A 19,090-nucleotide genomic window follows, 5' to 3' on the forward strand; every position below is an offset into this window, starting at 1 on the left:
TCTTTTCCAACTCCCTTAGTGACCTGTATGTCAAGTGGTGAATAAAGCTGAACTAAATACTATCACAGAGTATCCAAATTACTTTGTAAGAAGGGAATTATAATGTTAATCAGTATGATATATGTTATGAATATATTAATAATTTAGTTTTCTCAAGAGCTGGCTTGGAATCAGAGCTCACATTGGAGCTTGAACTCATTAATCAAAACTCTGACAATGCTCGCAATCACTGAACCTTAAGTGAAGTGAATCAAAGATTGTAGAACCTGTTCCCATCACAGAACTCTGGTTCTGTACTGTAAGGGAGGCACTCCTATCTCTACGTCTGCTTTGCTCAGGCTCTGAGCATTCTCAGGTTAGAGACTGGATCAGAAAAAGTCCTGTTAACACTTTGTGTCCCTACCTTAGGATCACAACAAAGAGCTAACAGTATCTGGCAGGAGTGAAGAAACTCCAATCTAGCAAAGACTTGTTAGGAACAAAACAGCCATTCCATCCTCTTGGGAAAGAGAAAGTAACTATGCAAGTAGACCACCTTTGCCTTAAAGCTCCCAAAGTACTAGGTAAGAAGTCCACACACACCACTTTAGGGAACAAGTCGAAAAGAAGCTAGGAGCTCCTCTTCTTCCCAAGCCCAGAGGACCATAACAAACATTGATACCTAGGATCCAGATTCTTTCACAGCAGATTGCAGGAGATGGGACTCTAAAATGGAAATCAGGACAAGGGTTTAGTTTTAAGTTTTCCCTGAATGTTCCAATTTGTCTGGGGCTTTTTAATGCCATCCATCTACTTTGGGGGAAGAAGTATCCAAGAACAGTTCCAGTCCCTTCTAGGATCAGAGCAACAAGACTCAGATGACTCCAGTTCTTGATGTGCTCACAGCAATTTATGGGGTGCCAAAGTCTGATCTAGGAGCCAGGGCAGGATGAATTCAGATCTCTGTTCCCAATGTACTATGAGATTTGGAATAACCCACTGTCTCTGTGCTCTAATCACCTCATCATTTAGTGAAGAAAATATATCCCCTCCCTGCCTCAGTTTATGGTGGAATCTTCTTTCTGCAGTAAAACTATTTAGATGAAATTGATAATATGGCCTAGTGGAAAGAATACAGAACAGATTTGGGCCCTTAACTGGCTCCATTACTGAACACTGTACCTTTGTGACCTCAGACGAGTCACTTAATTTCTGAAAGCATCAAGATCCTGTTACACTCGTTTGCCCTACCTTACGACATAAGGCTCTTATAAAGATCACAAGATCCAAGAGGGAAAAACATGGGGAATATTAAGTACTATATACACATATAGGTAGTTTAATGACTCACAAGCCTTAGTTTCAAACCAATTACTTAAAAGATTGAGTTGGTATAAACTTGGGAAGAGGAAAAAGCCCTTGGAGGATTTATGAAAGAGTAGGAAAATTGGGCTTCATCCTCCTATCTGCACCCTGTTGGAACATTTCATAGAAAATACTTTGGTAATGGGGAGAAAGGAGAAATGGGCTGTAAGATGTTTTGTGTGAGCTCAGGTTCAGGTTCCCAAAGAGTTTTACTGTACTGAATTTGGAGTTAGTGGACCTAGGTTCAAATCTTAGTGCTGGACAATTACTCCTCTGGACCACAGCTTGCTCATCTGTAAAACACACCAGATGGACTCAATGATCAGTAAGTCTCTTCTAGAATCAAATCTACTGTTCCTACCAGTGAGTGATACCTTTCTACACATTCTACCTCCTACTTTCACTCCTGTTGAGATCAGCTCTTCCTTTTCACTTTTATCCTCAAGCATTTGGGTCAAATCTTCCTTCCAGAGTCAGTACCTCTTCATTACTTCTGCGTATTGTAACCCCCCTACATTCCTAATGGCCTCAGGTTGAACATCACAAGCATCAGTCACATCTGAACTAGCTTTTCCTTAAATCTCCAGCAGCTCCAGAGCTCCCAGAGGTAGTAAAGCTTGAACACCCCCTGAAACTAGAGACACTTAAATTCAGTTAAGTGTACCTCCCCTTAGATTGGACTTTTGCTCCAAGAAGAAACTCTTCTCCATTCACCACTTCCAAAGTAGCCAAGAAATATATCAGAATGAGTCAGCAGATCTGAATTCTAAAATCGAGCTGTGAGACCATGAGCAAATCATTTAACATTTCTGAGCCTGTTTCCTTAACCTGTAAAGTGGAGATAAATTTATATTAGCTTACATTATTATATATATTATGGTTATCATTTTTCCAGGGAAACTTAGACCTCAGAGACAAAAAGGTAGTTTTCTTCCATCTGGTACTTTCACTCTGGGGTTATTCAGAGAGTCAACCTTGGGAAGATTCAGGTCCAAACTTACTTGAAAGGGTCAAAAGGAGGGGTTTAAGCAGTCACAATTTAATACAATTCAACCTCAATATCGCACAGGAACTATAGAAAGACTCAGAATACGCACAAGATGAGCATCAGGCAGCAGAGTAGAGCTGTGGTCAAAAGAGATTAGAGGCCCAGCAGTTGGTTTATTTAAGTATGCAAACAAAATACACAAGGACACAGACACAGCTACAGACACACTCACACACACACACAGCCTCAGACAAATATATATATATATATATGTATACATACATACATATGGAAATACGAATGCATAGTTAATAGGAAAACGGAACAAAGGCAATAATTGATAGACTATTATAGGCTGGGGGGAGGTGTCTTTTCCACTTTTCTTTCTCTCTAAGGTGCAACCAAAGGGCCTCGGGTTTCGGTTACAAAAGGAGGGATTTAGTTGAGACAAGACTGTACCAAAAAAGAAAGTGTCTGGTGCCCCAGAATTCGTCCTTCTTCCTTCTACGATTCTCCACCCCTGCCAAAATCGCAGTAGGGCACTGCAGGGGAGTGGCCTGGAGCCAAGGGCCGGTATCATTCTCAAGGATACCGTTATTCCCAGGGCTGCGGACTCACCCTCGTCCAGTGCACAGCCGAATAATTCTTCTGGCTTCTCTGGAAAGCGTGGTGCCATCCCCTCCAGTCCAGTGCCGCGCCCCGTACTCAGTCCAAGCCCCTAATGTGGGGGCCGGACCAGGAGCACGCAGCCTCCAGCAGCAGGAGGAGGGATTAAATGAGGATCCCATTTTCCACACCCCTCCTACCCCCCCCCCCCAGTCTCCTAAAAGATAGGCAAGGTGGAGGAATCAAGAGCGTCCATGTCACCTTTCGAGATCACACCCTCTCGCACCCGAATACTACTTCTGACCTGGCAAGAGGGGTCCACAGGTAACCCGAGGCCGTCAAGCACAGATTGTGAAGCCGGATTATTTAAAACTACGATTCCCAAAATCCCCCTGGCTGCGACTCTTCCTCCTGGCTTTGTTGTTCAACAAGAGGAAAGGCAAGACCTATGCTGAAAGCTTTGGGGGAAATGAACTAAATCCCAGAGCAGAAGTGGGAGGGTTTTTTAGGCATCCGGGAACCGCGTGCCCTCCGGGCGCTTTCGTTCCATCACATCCCTGGATAAAAAGTGTTCAAGGGGTACAGACCGGGCCGGTTCCACAGAAGCCTCAGAGTGAAGTTACTAGCTAGAAAAACAAAAACAAAAAACTATAAATTCTCCCTCAGACCGTAGCCCCACCAGAACTAGGTGATGCTAACAACTTGTGTTTAAATAACTTAATAGACATTTTAGCTGCACTTTACACTTAAGGGAAACAGAGAATGTTAAATGACACACCAGTGGGTGTCGCTGACCGGTCTGTCCTAGGTTCTTTCTACTTCCTCCTCCCTTCTGGAAAAAGGCGGCTTTGAATCCTTCCCAGGGTTCTCCATCTCTTCTCTGAAGAGTTAAGTGTGATTTTTTTGGGGAGAGGGGGAGGATCTCTACTGCTCCAATTCAGCTTATACAGTCCCAGTTCCTTCCTCTTAACATGGCCTCTAACAAACTTTTGCATCTTTTTCAAAACTCTCAGGTGAGACTCCAGTTCATCTTTTGGCACAAAGATTAGGACGAGCCAAACCACTCTTAGGGGTAAGAAGAAATGATTGTCCGTTTTAACTGCAAATCGCAGAATGTCAGGTGGTTTATATAAATGATTTGGTCTTTTGAATCCAGCTTAAACGACCGAGAGCAGAAATTATCTCTAAGAGGGAGAATATTTTAACGTAGCTTTATTTATCATATATATGTATGTTTTATATATATGTGTGTATACATACATCCATATGTATTTGTTTACATGTTCTCTCCCCTATTAGACTGTAATCTCCTTGAGGGCAGGGATTGTTTTTTTCCCTTTTTTGTAACCCCAGCAGGTAGCATTTCGTCTGACTCGTAGTAGGGTCTTAATGTTTATTGACTGATCGATCTACAAACTCCAGAAATTCTGAGGCTGGATACTAGCAGAAAGAAGCAAGCCAAAGAACCGCTGGTGCTGGAACAATTGGTGATCGTTCTGCCTGGAGCTGTTAGGAATGAGACAGGAATATGACATCCAAAAAAACAAGGTGATGAAGGAGTAAAGACGGGACTGAAAATAGTTTCTTTAACATTTATTAAATGCTTACTTTGCACACAAGATAGTTGTGTCTTCAAACACAATCATAACTCTCACTGGGACTCAGTTTCTTGATCTGAGTCTAAAATAGGCACTATAGATACTGTCCTGGGGAGAAAAGGGAGAAAATTGATGATCCCTAAAAGCCTAAGTAGGAAGAACTGAACTGAATGAGTGCTGATTTTTTTTAGCTGCAAATTTAAAATATATGGAGAAATTAACTTACCTGATGAGATTTTTGCCCCTTAAATGCTTCCCATATCCCTTCACCATAAATCCCTCTACCAATGTGAGTTGTTAGGCTCTGATGAATGATTTGGCCAATAGGATCACCTTTCTAGATTATTCACATAGAACACCAGGCTTGGAATCAGGAAGACTTGCATTCAACTCTGGTCTCAGACACTTAATAGCTGTGTTGTCCTGGGCAAGTCACTTAACCCTGTTTGCCTCAGTTTCCTCATCTGTAAAATGAGCTGGAAAAGGAAATGGCAAACCACTTCAGTATCTTTGCCAAGAAAACCTTGAGGTTCACAAAGAGTCAACTGAACAGCAACAATAGCTATTTACAAACATACAACTAGCCTTTATTAGTTGCTTAAGACATATATTTATATTTGAAAGACAAATAGCTCCAGTTGAAGAAATAAAAGGCATTCATCTCACTGACCCAAACCACAATCTAATCAAGAGGTCTTAAAATCCTCATCTGCATATTTCCTTATCATCTGTCAGAAATGAACTGACCAGTCAATCTCTCCCTAGCTAAAGTTCCAACTGAAGGAAAGGTTTTGAATGCCATTAGGCTCCTTTTCTGTGGCAAAGCACCTGGTGCTGATTCTATTCCAGCTGAGATTTACAAGGTAGGGGCTCCATCGCTCATATGAAAGCTGACTAAAATTTTCTGGGTTATATGGCAAGTGGAGGTTATCCCCCAGGAGTTCAAGGATGCCTCCATTGTCCATCTCTATAAAGGTAAAGAAAATAGATTGTCCTGTGACAATCACAGGAGGGTCTCTCTCTTGGTCATTGCTGGCAAGAATCTTTCCAGAGTCCTCCTTAATAGGCTGATCTTTACCTGGAAGTTGGTCATGTACCTGAGAGCCAGTGTGGCTTCAGAAAGGGCTGAGAAATGGTCAATATGGTGTTTGCAGCCTGACAACTCCAGGAGAAATGCCAGGAGCAGAACAGAGGTGTGTATACAATGTTTGTAGGTCTGACCAAGCCCTTGTGAGGGCTTATGGAAAATTACGTCAAAATCTGGTTGCCCAGGGAAGTACACGAAATTGTACGTCAATTTCATGATAGCATGTTTGCCTGGGTTCTGGATAATGGACAGTACTCTTGTGCTTTACCAGTCACCAATGGAGTGAAAGCAAGGTTGTGTGCTTGCTCTCATGCTTTTTAGTGTGATGTCTTCAGTCGTGTTGTCAAATGCTTTCAATGAGGAAGAACATGGCATCAAGGTCAGTTACTGCACTGATGGTAAATTCTTCAACTTGAAAAGGTTACAAGCTAAGGCCAAAGTGGAGGGAATGTTGGTGCATGATTTTCTGTTTGCAAAAGATTGTGCATTCAATGAAGCCTCTGAAGCTGAGATGCAACAACATATGGTTATCAGTTCTCTGCTGCTTGTGCTAATTTTGGCCTAAATTAACACAGGTTAAGAAAGAAAACACAGGTATTCCATCAGCTACCACTACACCATCCATAGGTAGAACCACTTGTTACAGCAAATGGAGAAATTTTGAATGCTGTGGATAAGTTTACTTACCTCGGTAGTGTACTTTCCAGGGATGCCAGAGCTAGCTCAGTGTTTGGGAAGCTCTGAAGAAAAGTTGTAGGTGAGAAGAGGTATTAGACTGACTATGAAACTGAAGGTCTACAGAGCTGTTGTTCTGACCTTATTGTTGTATGTCTGTGAAACCTGTACAGCATACCAGTGCCATGCCAAGAAACTGAATTGCTTCCATTTGAATTGTCTTAGGAAGATTCTGAAGATCACCTGGCAGGATAAGATACCAGACACTGAGGTACTTTCTCAAATTAAACTGCCAAGCATTCAAACTATGCTTCAGAGAGTGAAGCTCTGATGGTCTGGCCATGTTGTTCACATGCAAAATGTTCTCTTGCTGAAAAGACTATTTTATAGAGAACTCACACAGGGCAAGCATTCACATGAAGGTCAGAAGAAACGATACAAGTGCTCTCTCAAGGTCTCTCTTAAGAACTTTGAAATTGATTATGTGACATGGGAGACACTGGCACAGGACTGCTCAGCATGGGGTTCCCACATCAGAGAAAGTGGTGTCCTCTATGAGCAAAGCAGAATTGAAACAGCTTAAAGGAAATACAGGATTTGAAAATTTAGAGAAACCACCCTAAATGTTCATACTGACTGTGCTCAGTCTGTGGTAGAGCATTCCAAACTCATGTTGGTCTGATCTGCCACAGTCTTTTATCAGGTTATAGCAATGAAGGGCATGGGCAAGGAGCTAGAAGAGAAGCTAATTTTTGGAAAAACAAAAACAATCAGAAAATCAAAACTCAGGGCATAAGTTTATACTATCAAACAGATAGCAAATCAAATTAATAACTGCTAACCTCCATGTGATCCTATCATAATTGTCAGATAGATCATATAAGACTTTCAGAGAAATTAGCATGAGTTGGAGTGGTCAAGGAAGGCTTGAAGTAAAAAATAGGACTTAAGTGGGGTCTTTATGGATGAGTGAGATTTGGAGAGAAGGAAATAAGAAGGGAGGACAATCCAGGTATAAGCAAACATACAATTCATGGGTAATTGTAATTTCCAGGAGCCCACTCCTTGTTACTTAGGGAGTAGAAGGATAAAAGTTTTCCAGTCAGACTGCATTATCCCAGTTTATACACTTACCATCTACCTTCCCTGTTACTGCAGAGGGCTGTATCATCCTCCCAATCTCTCAGATTCACAACCTAGGAGTCACTTTGAATTCCTCACATCTCTCACCTCCCATATCCAATTCATTGCCAACACCTGTTGATTTCACTTTTGCAAAACATTTTTAATATACCCTCTCTTCTCCTTTGACTACACCACCACCCTAGTGAAAAGCTTCATCATCTTAGCCTGGAATATGTACATATATATATATATATATATACACACACACACACACATACACACACACACTACTGGGGGTCTGCTTGCTTTAAGTCTCTCCCTACTCTAATCCATTCTCCATTCTTCAATTTAAGTGATTTTCCTAACACTCTGGTCTGATCATATCACACTTTCACACCTCTGCCACTTCCCCACCCCCCATATGTGCTTAATTAAAAAACTCTTATGGTTCCCTATCATCTCCAGAATCAAATACAAAATCCTCTATTTGACATTTAAGGCACTTTGAAACCTGATCCCCCCACTTTTTCAGTCTTCTTACATCTTGCACCCCAACTATGTACTCCTTTATCCAGTGACACTGGCCTTGCTGTTCCATGAACAAGTCAACTCTGTCTCTCAGCTCCAGGCATTTTTTCTGGCTGTCTATCCTTCAAACCTGGAATGCTCTCCCTCATATGCACTGTTTAGTGATGTCATTGGCTATCTTTAAGTCTAACCAAAATCACCTGTTTTACTGGAAACTTTCCCCAATCCCTTTTAATTCCAGTGCCTTCTGTCTGTTAATTATTTCCTATTTATTCTGTACATATCTTGTTTTGCATATATTTTTTGCATGTTGTCTCCTCCATTAGATTGTAAGCTCCTTGAGGGCAGGTACTTAGCTTAGTGCCTGGCATACTTGATAGGCACTTAATAAATGTTCATTGATTGATTGATTCAGACCTTTATCTCCTACCTGGGCTACAGAAATTTCCTCCTAACTGGTTTTCTTAAAACTTGCCCCTCTTCCCCCTGAGCAATCTGAATATCATGGCCAGATTAATCTTCCTAAAATGTTGTTTTGATCATGCCAATTTTCTGCTCAAAAACCCTTCCATGGCCTCCTATTTTTTATCCATTAAAATCCAAACTCCTTTGTGTGATATTCATCTCTACAACCTAGCATTGAATTATAATTCTAGCTTTATTCTTTTTTTTTATTTTTTGGCAATTGGGGTTAGGTGACTTGCCCATGGTTACACAGCTAGTGTCAAGTGTTTGGTCTGAGGTCATATTTGAACTCAGGTCCTCCTGACTTTAGGGCCGGTGCTGTAACCACTGCGCCACCTAGCTGCCCCTAACTTTGTTCTTATTAGTTCTCCACAGATCTCTTGTTGTCATTCTGGTCTACTTATTGTGCCTCCTCCTCTCCCCCAAATGCCTCAATTTTTTTTTTATTTCTGGCTTTTTGTTCATGTTTTGTTTCCTCCCCCTTGTCCTCCATTGTGCTCACTTGTCTCTACCTATCCAAATTCTTTCTTTGTAAAAGCTAATCTATGTGATGATTAAAAGGTTTGAGAGACATAGTTTCTGGGTAATTTAATCATTTTATTAATAAGGCCAGCACATTGTTAATAAAAGAGTGGTCATTTGGCCAGCTCTCTTAGACAAAAGACAACCATGGCAGGCTGGCTTATGGGTTATATACCCTTTCAAGAGTAGATGTGACATCATATCACACTTGGACAGAGAAACTATCTCTATACTCAGACCACCCCCAGCTTTGGGCTATCTAGATAAAAGGATCTGTCTCCACCCAAGCTTGTGTAGAATTTATTGGGCTTCCCCATCTTAGATTGAATTCTTTATAAAGTTGAGTGGGATCTGACCAAGACTGAAGAGAGTTGATTCAATCTCATTATTAGTAATGTCCTTCAAGAGGCTGAACTGTGAAAATCAGGACTTGGAAGAAGAGGAGCACTCTGAATCTCCCCCAACTATTGGTTATTAATAATCATTTTTCTTGACTATAAGTGGTTAAATGGAATTGAGATGCTTGGACTCCTAAAATTGAGCACAACACAGTCAGTGGGGTGTTAAGCCAATGACAGAAATGAGAAATTCACCCTCTCTCAACCCCTGGAGGTGGGATAAAAAGATAATGTGTCTGCTCCTCAGGCAATGAGGGCAAGAGTAGTCACTGTTGCAAATAGACAGAAAGGCAGGTAGATAGAACTCCTACAGGTAGTGATGTGGATCCATTACTTTGTGAAGCCCCTCCCCCCCAGGGGTTGAGGCTTATTCTGTAGTTTATCCAGTAACTTGTCCCTTTCCCCTTTATCTTGAAATACCACAAAACTTCTCCTTATCTTCTAAGACCAAAAGAATTCTTTTTTCTTCCTTATCCTGGGTCTCCCGTCCTTATCTTATCAACCATCTCCTTCATTCTGTGCCATAAAATTCTTCCTTAATCTTCAACCATCACAAAACCCTAAAACTACATCTTCATTCTGAAACCTCTATATAAGCATAACATCCCCATTTAGCTTTCTTACTAAGGAGACCTGTGTGTTTCATGTCATAAAAGCTCCCATTGGCTACAGAGAATGTGTAAGTGAATTCTTTCACACCCAAACCAATCTCCCAAATCTGACTTCAACAACATGATCATTGACTGTCTGGTCTGTCAGGCTCAAAAACTCAGACACACACATACACACACACACACACACACACACACACTGAAAGGGACCTCAGAGACCATAAAATCCAATGCATATTTGACAAAAATATTCTTTACAATCAACATACCCAACAAATGGTCACTGGACATCATCCAGTATAAAGTCCATTATTTTCCAGGGAGGCCCATTTAGAAAAAGGTGCAAAAGATATAAATAAAATAATTAAAACTTAAGTACTACTGGGTATAGGGGAATATAAGATGCACACATGTAAGTAAATACAAGGTGATTTCTGGAAAGCTCTAGCAATTGAAGGGGATCAGGAAAGACTTTAGGTACGTTACTAAATTCACCCTAAAGTTTGTCCTTTGGGAAAGAATTTTAATTTAGACAACTACAGCAGAGAAAATTTTAACCTTTATTAAAGTCATCAAAGGATACAGGAACATTATCAGTTGAGGGTACAGGATGAAAAGTCATTCTTGGTAGCAGTTACAGCAATAGTCAGAACTGCCTCTCTCTGTCTCTCACAGAGGCTTGTCTCAGTTACAAATAGCAGCCCTAGTGAATGGTGAGGGTCTTACCAGGTGAGAAAAATAATGACCCACTTCCATTCTTTCTCACAGATTGCTTTTGCCCTTCCTTATGTCCCCCATTGCTTTATGTCACATCACCCCAGGAGCCCCTCAGCAATTGTCATCGTGCTCCTAGACTCTCCTCCTTCTCTATTTTATAACCTTGTTGTTTTTTTTTGGGGGGGGGGCACCATTTGCTCTTTCACAGCTTTGTCTTCCTGCTCTCACCTAGTAAAATTCTGACTATGTCTGCTACCCTTACAGGTTCTTCTTCATTCTAGTTCCCCTTACAGGATTGGGATTTAATGGGGATCATTACACTATTACTGTCTTCTATTGATTAACAAATATTTACTAAATACTTATTCTATGCAAGTGATTTTAGTGCTAGGAGGGATTTATTCCAGATCTAAAGAATTTCAGGCAACAGTAATTGATCTAGGCCAGGGGTGGAGAACCTGATGCCTCAAGGCAACATGTGGCCTTCTAGGTCCTTGGGTGCTTGGGTCCTTTTTGACTGAATCCAATTTTTACCGAACAAGTCCTTTGTTAAGGGGATTTGCTCTGTGAAGTTTGGATTCAAAGGGCCGAACTTGAGGACCTAGAGGCCACCTAGAGACAGGTTCCCCACCCCTGATAGGTGAAACAGGTGTTTTACAAGGATAGAGGTGTGAGTCCGTCACAAAAATATTTGGAGATATGGGAGTGCAGGATATGTGAGAAGGTTACATTCATTTATAGTTCCAAGGAAGGAACCAGCTTTATCCACAGTCTTTGACCACTGCAATAGCCTCCTAATTGGCCTCCCTTATTCCAGTCTTTCCCCTCCCCAACCTATCCTCCACACAACTGCTAGATTGATATTCCTAAAGCACAAGTCTGACTTTATCACTTTCCTGCTCAAGAAATTTCGGTGAAACCAAGAAAACTTGGTTTGGCGTCTAGAGCTTAGAATGCCTCTGTCTGGGCAGGTCTTCTAAAGAAATTGCAGGAAATGTTATGATTCACTGGGGTTCCTGGGGAGATGTGGAGTAGTTTTGTCTGGTGCTTCTCCTACGTGTGCGACTAGGTGGTGCAATGGATAGAATCCTGGGCCTGTAGTCAGAAACACCTGACTGCAAGTTCATCCTCAGACATTTACTAGCTTCATGATCTTGGGCGAGTCACTTAGAAGTGTTTACTTCAGTTCTCAGGATAATAATCCCAGGGTTGTAAGGATCAAATGAGATATATTGTATATATGTGCCTTGCACATAGGGAAGGCTACATAAATCTTTCCTAGTATTATCATATCCGCCTGTGAGTGCCTAAGCCTGAAATAAACCGTTGGTCAGGAGTCTCTTTGGATCCTAGAGTCTCCAAGATGGATAGATGTCGAAAAAGGAGAAATAGCCCATCCTGGGGTCGAATCACCCGTCCAGAGATTAAGTCTTTTGCTCTACAGAGTGAAACAGCCGGGCTGCCTCTTGGAAAGAAATACTACGGTCTGGATTTCATCGCCCTGAGTTCCAGTTAATTCGGGAGCCAGAAGCTCCCTTGTCTTTTTGGGTTCATGCATAAGGACCCCGGGATCCAGAGGCCTCGAATGGCTTGGCCGGGAGTCAAGTAGTTTCCCATGCTGCAGCTTCGGGAGAGAGGCAGGGATTCCAGTAAACCCCAAAGGCTCCCACGACTTTCCCTCGGCTGGGAATTCGAATCTAGAAGACAGGGAAACTTGCAGTAATTCGGTGAAACATCCAGATAAAAGTGCCTCGGCCACCTCTGGGTCGTCCGGGAGGGAGGGGAGAAAAGAGAGAAGGGGGAGAAGACAGAGACCAGAAGAGCGGATGGGGGAAAGGGAGAAGCGACAAGGGAGGAGTAGTTTTCCAATAGGGGGCAGAGGGAAAGGAGAAATTCTTGTTAATTAGAAAGTAAATTAAAGGTGTGTGCGTGCGTGCGTGCGTGCGTGCGTGCGTGCGTGCGTGTGTGTGTGTGTGTGTGTTTTGGAATAATTTGGAATAAGGAGAAGGGTGGGGGGAAAGAGGGAAGAAGTGGAGGAGAGGTAGGGAAGGTGAAAGTGGACAAGTCCGAGGGAGGGAGGCGAGCAGCCTCAGCGGGAATACATGAAGTTGCTTCTCCGGCTCTCTAAGGACCCCGGGAGATGCCGTGTTCTCTGGAGTTTGGATGTCTAGTTGCTCCATTTCTCCGGGTTTCGGCTCTGGTCACCACCTCCTCTGGCGCCCCCTCGTGCTCTTTCACACCTATTCCTAGCTCTCACACACACACTTCCATTAACAAGAAACTCTCCTTCCTATCTCCCCCTCCCCACTGGAAAAGAAAGAGAAAAAACAAAGACCTTGTAACAAATCTGCATAGTGAAAAACAAATTTTGATAACCTAAATCTATTCCTAAATTTAAAAACAAGAAAATAAATTCTGTCCTTTCCTAGAACTTAAAACTACTGAATGAACAAAGGAAAAATGTAATACTGTCCTAAGAAATAAGACAAAAAAGTCACCACATATCAAAGAGTGGCATTAATCATGGTAATAAATATAAAAGCAGAATATGATATAAAACCACATGTTATATTTTGCCCAGAGTTCCCTGGCCATCTGGCAATGAAGCATTAAAATAAATGAAGGTGGTAACTGCCCATTATAGTTGACAGAAATCAGAGATACTTTGTCCTGTCTGGGAATTTTACCTTTACAGTCATATTGATGAGATTGGGATCCGGACCCCAGAAGGGAAAAACCCTGGACTTTCCCACATGGCCAAATCTCTGGTGTTCCCTGGGAAATGACAGGGTTATGTGCCCGCCATCCAGTTTGAAAACCCTTAGATTTTTATATTCCCTTTACCTCCCTTCCAAAGCATCAGCCTTGCCTTTTAATCTTATTCAAATGGACTTTCCTTCCTGGCCCCAAAAAAGAACTTGGCTGCAGTTTGTTTACCTGTCCAAGGAAAACCTTAAAGTTTTAGAAACTGCCTTATTTCCCTTTGAAAGCAAACTTCCCCCACTTCCAGTTCCCTTCATTATCTATTCTCATTGTCTATTCAAATCTCTCAGACATTCCAAAGGGAAATTCTCACCTGGACCCTTTTCTTTATCACCTCCCCCTTCAACTGGCCTCTCATTCCATTGTTTTGCCTTCCTGGCCATTTCCCACCCTTAGTCCTAGCTAGGCGCCATGAGGTCCAGGACCCAGGAGTTCTGTTCATGGGAGTTTACTAGCCACTCCCATCCAGATCTCCTTAGACCCCTCCTCCCATCACTCCAAACTGCTTGGCCACTCCTAGGCCCTTCCCACAATCTTTGTGTACTTAAGATTCACCCTAGCCCCAACTCAGACACTGGGAATTTCTCATGCCTAGAGGCTGAGCTGTTCCCAAGACCGCTTGTCCTTATGAGTGTTACCTGACCTCCTTAGCCCCCATTTAGATCACTGATGTTTGGGTTCCTTGGGAATCTGGCCTATATGCTTTATCTTTAATAAACTTTTTCTCTGGCTGGAAGAAGATCTGGGTTGAATTCTTTCAGGCAGATCCACACCGCAATCTGGGGCTTTTCCCCAGCACCCCAAAACCTCCCATGATCTTGGGGTGCCCCTGTGCATCTAGGAGCACCCCAACCCCCCCACCTCTTCAATATGATGATCATCATCATTATTATTGTCCACCGCTCAGAGAAGGTGCTGTGCTCTATAAGCAAATATGAGCAGAATTGAAGTAGCTCAAAAGAAACAGAGATACACAAATTTAAAGAATCCACCCCAAATGTTCACATGGGCTATTTGTGCTCGACCTGTGGAAGAACAGTCCAAGCTCATATTGGTCTGATCAGCCGCAGGCCAACACACAGTAACTTGACTCTAGCATAGTGATGTTATTTTGGTCCTCTTGGAGAACCAAGGACAGCAACTAACTTACCAACATTGCTTGTCTTTGTTATCCTCTGTCTCATGGTATTATTTTCAGTCAATAATGTTTTCTCTTTTGTCTTTAATTAAACATTGATATATTTCATTCTTCCAAATACATGCCTCTCACCTTTCTTGTAACAGAGTTTAAAAAAGAAAAAAAAAAGCAGGTCTGCAAAACTAACACATCCAAAGAATGTATACAGACGTCCAAATCTATAGTCCCCACCTCTGCAAAAAAAGGGAGAGAAGTGAACTTTTTCATCTTTCTCTAAGAATGGGCTTCTTGGTCATTAAAATTACAAAGTGTTCAACATCCTTTTTATTATTTTTTCCCCGTTTATGCTGTTCTCTAAATATCAGTGAAACACTGTGCCATCACATAACTTTCCAGAGGTTTCCTAGTGAATTATGTGGATAAACAAAGCACAAAAATTATCTGGTTTTGGCAAGACCAGTAACGGAAACCATTACCTAGGGACTAATGGGGCTAGTCAATTTGACTAATCTCTAATGTATTGACCATCAAATTCTCCACCTTATATGAGGTAAAAAACAAACAAACAAAAAAACTTCACAGTTTGAAAGGTGAAAAACAACACCCCTAGATCCAAACCCCTAGAAGCTAGGGATTCTTAACAGGGGAAGGAGGAAGCCTTGGGTAGACTACAACGAGTCTTGGATAGAAAAAAATTACATCTAATCTAATTATGTCAAATAAGTTAACATGTAAGGCATTTTGCAAACCTTAAAGCATTGTATCAATTATTATTATCTTTAGTTTTACTGATGTCAAACCTGTATAAAAATTAGGCCTATAAGGTCATCAATAAATAAAGTAAGGCATTTATTCTGGGTCAAAGAATTGTAATTGGGAACAATACAGTGTCTTACTCAGGGAAACAGTGAGAGGAGTTACAAATAGAAGTTATATATACTCAGAATGAGCAGCTACATAGATAGAAGGAACAGTGGGTGGTTCACTAGTTATTTATTGTAGGGTGATAGCACATTCCCATAAAAATCACAGGATAGGTTTTTAGGCACTTGTAGCATAAGCTTGTAGCTTGTAGACAGAGTCACCTGTAAGTCAACAGAATGGCTGAACTGCAGGAAGGGAGTCATTGCAGAAGTGTCCTTGGAGCAATCTCTTTCCAGGAACAGAAGCAGTTACAAACAAGTGGCCATAGCAGATATTCCCAGGTGTTTACCTTGGGGGTAGGGGATGATTAGAAAGTGCTAGTCAGAGCAGGGTAGGGATCCCAGAGTTTTCCAGGGGGGCTTTTAGGGCTTGACACTAATATTGAGTAATCCAACAGGTTTTATTTTATGCATTTAAAAACATTACTCTGAGAAGGGGTTTATTCTACCAGCTGAAGCACATAGCTATGGTTTCTGTTTGCTTTTTTGATAGTAGGTGACTGAGTATCTTGAGTTGGAAGTGTGCAGATGACCTTGTGAGTTCTAAAGGTAAGACAATCCTAGGAGGACTCTGAGATGGCAACTGTGGTGTCCCCAAAGTAGATGGAGCTTACAGGAGGAAAAACATCTGCTCTGATGTTTAATATGAATGTAAATGTATAGCCTATATCAGATTGTGCGCTGTCTTGGGGAGGGTGGTGGGGAGGAAGGGGGAGAAAAATTTTAAACTCAAAATCATATGGAAGTGATTATTGATAAATCAAAATAAATTAATAATAAATAAATAAATAAATAAATAAAAAGAAAAGAAATCATGCAAAAAAAAAAAAAAACCAACCAAAAAACCAAAACTAAACCATCTGCTCTGGAACCAAGCAGGAGCTGGAGCTGAATAGCAAGAGAAAGAGTCATTTAGTCTGATGTATTTTTCTGTCTACTTTAATCTGGATAACACGCCAATTTCTGTTCCATAAACCAAAGGATATCAACTACTGGGGTAAGGATTGGGGTAATATGACAAAAAGTGCTGGGAAAATTGGAACACACACACACTCAGCACACAGACACACAGAGACACACAGAGACACACTGACACAGACACACAGACACACAGACACAGACACAAACACAGACACACACCCCTAGCCAGTGTTCCTCTTCTCCAGTTTGTGTACTCATATTATTTCCATCTGGGAAGCCCAGTCATGTCTCCCAAGGTGTACCAAAAGTAGAAGGGTCAATATCTGCTCCATTGCTACGGACAGCATGACTAATAAGGTGACATTACCGAGGGAAAAGAGCACGGGGGGGGGGGGGGGGGGGGGGGGGTAAGGGAAGGAGGGGCAGGGAAGTGAGGGAAAAAAAAATCCAAAACACATCTATGTGTATAGGTAAATATAAACACACCGAGAAGTGTATGTGTACACAGATGTACATATCGGGGTTAGGGTAATGGAATTATAGGAGAGGCGGGGCTTCTGAGTTTCGTTTTGCTTGTTTGTTGGCCCTAGGCTACATAGCGCAGTATATATACTACGCAGGACCCCACTGAACTTGCTTGCAAAAGCAAAATGGAGATGCCGGGGATCGAACCCGGGGCCTCATACATGCGAAGCATGCGCTCTACCACTGAGCTACATCCCCAAGTCGCTAGGTAGACTTTCTAGTCTGCTTTCCTGGAACTTAATTCACATTTAATGATATCTGCAGGATTTTTCAGTCTTCACCAGGAGAGAAAGTTCTGCTTTGCTCGTTCATCAATTCTCGAAGCTGGGCGGTTTGACGGCTTCTGGAGGAGGCAGCTCCCTGGCCATCCTAGTCTCCCTCAGCCTCTCTCTTCCCCCGCCCCCAGAAGGAGGACACGAGTGATCTCTGGGGTCCGGTCTTCCCTGCAAAATTTCAGTACAATGAAGCTTCGCCTAAATCTTCTTTCTCTTTTCCTGCCCTTTCCCCGAAAACGTTTGGAAATAAAGTTCTTTTTAAACAGGGAGAGCTCCTTGAACAGAAATGTTAGGGCAGAGGTCCTTGTCTGGAAACGTGATTGATGACAGGCTCTGCAGACTCAGGCTTTTGGACTTTCCTCTGCTGTAAACAGCTGGAATGTCCTGTTCTCAAAGCTTCTCGCTCACTGAGGAAGAATTAACTGTCTTTTTCTGAGAAGTGCAAAACCTAGGGGAGTATTTTGCTCATCCCTAAAGGGCAGGCCTGAATGCTTATCTACAAAAAACAGTGCATAGGGCAACCCAGCCTTGAGATGTCAGGTTGGATGGTTGAGAAATCTAATGGGGTTTCTTCTGACAGAGGCGAATTTTGGGAGACTTCGTTCGTTAAAATAGTATTTATTAATAAGCATCTAAGCTCTTATTTTATCCTAAGTATATTCCATACTCTCTATTCCCTGCACCAATATATATGAGTTCTAGCAACATATTCAAAGGGCTAAATTAGTTTGGAAAAGACCAAACTAGATGGTTTATAATGCCTCCTCCAACTAAAACATCCATTTAATCTCCTACTAGATTCAAAGCAGAGTCCTACTTCCATAGAAGTAGACCTTTATGTAGCTGGTGTTGTAAAGAAGCTCAGTCTGGAAGGCTTAGTCTTTTATTTTTTATTTTATTTTATTTTTTTAAATTTTAGACTCAAACGCCAGAACTCAAATACAGAATAGAGAAAAGTTTGAAACGTATCATACACTTAAATATTGAAACTTAAATACAAAGTAAGAAAAGAAGAAAAAAGCATATGTGTGCAGCAGAACATAAGAGAGGATTCAAAATATATAGCAATAAATTTTCATTTCAAGAAAGCCTATATGAGAAATACTACATGTTGTGTTGATAAATATCCATCTTTTCTTTGCTTCCTTGTAAGTTTTCTTTTGTTCTCTGCTGTGCACTTTTTACTTTGTTCTTTTTTCCTCCTTCCTCCAAAGGCTACAATTAAATAGACACATTTATTTATAGATATATATACATACACATATACATATTTACATACATACACATATACATATGTACATATACTTTCGCTAACAAATTTTACTTCTGATCTTTATTATGTTTCTGCATTTATCTTATTTCCTATCCCTCCTGATTCCTCTAATTTACTTCTTTACCTACTACCCTACCCTCCTATTAGCCTAACCCCCAAGGATCCCTCCCCTATCCTCCCATTTCCTTTTGACCTCTCCTCTAAAGATCTTTTCTTTAAAGAAAAAGACCTTTAAAGAGACCCCTTTAAAGGTCTCTAAAGGCCTTTCACCCTCTCCTCTAAAGATCTCTCTCTTATCTTCCCAAGGATCCCTCCTTCATCCTCCCATTCCCATTGATCTAAACATCCTTCTATACCCCTCTTTAACCTATTCCCTATTCTCTAGAGATCCCTCCCTTATCCTCTCCCCTACCTGTTTTATTTCTTCTGAATTTGTAAGACTTTTATACTCTTCTAGATATATATGCATTGTTCCTTCTTGGACCCATTCCCAATGAAAGTAGGGTTCCAGAACTAACAACCCTTCTCCCCCATCTAATTCCTCTGTATAAGTTCTTCCTCTTGTATCTCATTTATATAAGATAATTACTCTTTTTAGCTGTTCCTAA

The 19,090-nt window shown here is 41.5% G+C and overlaps 1 protein-coding gene and 1 non-coding gene across 5 annotated transcripts in view; both read right to left on the reverse strand.

Annotated features, from left to right (window-relative positions):
* LOC114039369 (zinc finger protein 184-like) overlaps window positions 1–3,384 on the reverse strand; it is a 56,763-nt gene extending 53,379 nt beyond the window's left edge. For 2 of the 4 annotated variants that reach the window (XR_003568664.1, XM_027857084.1), the window contains exon 1: window positions 2,951–3,053. The gene's annotated coding sequence lies outside the window, so the exon portion shown is untranslated. Of the gene's footprint in view, window positions 1–2,791; window positions 2,870–2,950; window positions 3,054–3,242 lie in introns of those variants that run through there. The other 2 variants (XM_027857081.1, XM_027857082.1) reach the window with 2 other exon arrangements.
* A 13,676-nt stretch (window positions 3,385–17,060) lies between these two features.
* Window positions 17,061–17,132, reverse strand: TRNAA-CGC. The gene has a single exon. It is a non-coding gene; the product is annotated as a tRNA-Ala (tRNA).
* Window positions 17,133–19,090: the final 1,958 nt, after the last annotated feature.

The sequence above is a fragment of the Vombatus ursinus genome, unplaced genomic scaffold, assembly GCF_900497805.2.
Source record: "Vombatus ursinus unplaced genomic scaffold, bare-nosed wombat genome assembly UNPS02011916.1, whole genome shotgun sequence".
Lineage (NCBI taxonomy): Eukaryota > Metazoa > Chordata > Mammalia > Diprotodontia > Vombatidae > Vombatus > Vombatus ursinus.